The sequence below is a fragment of the Fukomys damarensis genome, unplaced genomic scaffold, assembly GCF_012274545.1.
Source record: "Fukomys damarensis isolate Sample0158 unplaced genomic scaffold, DMR_v1.0_HiC HiC_scaffold_5, whole genome shotgun sequence".
In the NCBI taxonomy this organism is placed as follows: Eukaryota; Metazoa; Chordata; class Mammalia; order Rodentia; family Bathyergidae; genus Fukomys; species Fukomys damarensis.
Genome location: NW_022900917.1, coordinates 9518849 through 9520647, shown reverse-complemented (window position 1 = coordinate 9520647; position 1799 = coordinate 9518849). Strand labels below are relative to the sequence as shown.

Sequence of the window (1799 nt, the reverse complement as noted above, 5' to 3'; positions counted from 1 at the left end):
CTCTGACCAGCCTTTAGGCTCTGTATCTGTTGCCTGATGACCCAAGTTCATACATAACCCTGAGTTTCAGCTTATCAGACCTTGAGATAAGTTTCTGTGGTTCCGGGATCTGCAAAAGGTCTTTCCTTCTACTTGACTGATGTTGCATTTATTTCTATCCAAGAGTCTGGAAGAAAAAATATTCAGAGCCTTTAACTATAACTTGAAAAATGATTCCACAGGGCTAACAAGTAGGTAGCATGATCCACCCTTTGACCCAGAAGTCTCAATATTTTGACTCTAGTTTAGTAATACTGATCCAAATGTTTAATGATGCATCTCATAGATCACAAACTTAAAGGCTTAGGAAAACAACACGGATCCCTTAACAAAGGAAAACCAACCAAGTGAGGGGTAATAGAGATGGAACAGGAGGAGTAAGTGTGAATTCATTAATGTAAAAGCCTTACTTTATCAAAGTTATTTATTGAAATGTGAAACACCAGACATGGAGATTGTTGATCTTTAAGTATTTTAGGGAAGCCAAAATTCAGGAAATTCATTTAAATTCTCCTGATTTATCAATGTCGACTCATGCTTTTGTTTAAATTTTCTACATGATAAGGAAGTCAAACTAGATGAACCTGTGGTTTTCATTCTTTGAATCTGTTTTTGTTTTAATATGTCCATAATCCCTGAAAGCATTTTAATACCAACACAATTGCACAGAGTTGATGGAGCAAACCCCACTTCATCTCCTCTTTCTAAAAATCCTTCTAATACCTTTCCCTTGGATGGAGCAAATCAGATATTAAACTGATAAAAACCGATGCTACACCAGATCTTCACCCAAGGGTTGAAATTGCAGTTCTCAACTGAGCCTTTGGGGCCAGTTTTTGTTTTTGATGAGTGTATCAGAATGTTATTGGCTGCCATGTTTGAAATAGCAAATTTAGAGTCAAATTTAATATTATTCAAGGAGGGATTTTATAATATATATAGAATAACATGTCCTAATTAAAATATAGAAGCAGATCTATATGTTTAATCTGAAAAGGTTGTGTTATTTATTTTAGAATAATTTTTAAAGCAATTTCAAAGGAATGTTTGTATAGTGAAGTCATCTGTGTATGAATAGAAAAGAATCTGGGAAAATATACTTCAGATTGTTGCTAGTGGTTTCGAAAAAGTGGGAATGGATATAATAGAGATGAATTTCTCTTTTCATTTTTTTCATTTATTTTTCATAGGGTTGTAATACATATCAATTAAAACAAAAATAAGGTTTAGCTAAAAGTTTCTGAAACTTTAATGTTCACCAAATGACTTTGAAAAACTTTGTTCTATTTTGAACCATAGCAAAACAAATAGTCGAGAAGCAATATATATTGGCTGTTACGTTGCACTAGGTACATTTCTAAGATATATACATGTGTTTATTCAGTGAAAGCTCACAGTCTTATTAGATAACTTCTATTACGTTCCCCACTGAACTTCTGCGAAGTCCAAGCTACACAGTGCACAGAGAGTGAAGTGGACATTCCAAGTATTAGTTTACCTCAAGGACCCTCACATTTGACCCCAAAACATGGCTTGCACTTTGCGCATAAAATACCAGCCATCCAGGAATGGTTCCACGTAAAACAGGCTAAAGCTGTTCAAGTTCTTACTCATAAATTGCATAAACTGAATTATTTAAATACTTGAAAAATGTTTTATCTAAGCTAAAGTAACTTTGTTTTGAGAAGCAAACAACACACAAAGACTTTTCCATATCTCTCTTGTGTAAGTTTCTACCGAGGCTTAAGAATATATAGATT

General features: G+C 33.9%; 1 non-coding gene across 1 annotated transcript; it reads right to left on the bottom strand.

The window, feature by feature from the left end:
• Positions 1–658: 658 nt before the first annotated feature.
• On the bottom strand, positions 659–848 carry LOC117285074. Its single transcript, XR_004516083.1, has one exon. It is a non-coding gene; the product is annotated as a U2 spliceosomal RNA (small nuclear RNA).
• Between the last annotated feature and the right edge of the window lie 951 nt (positions 849–1799).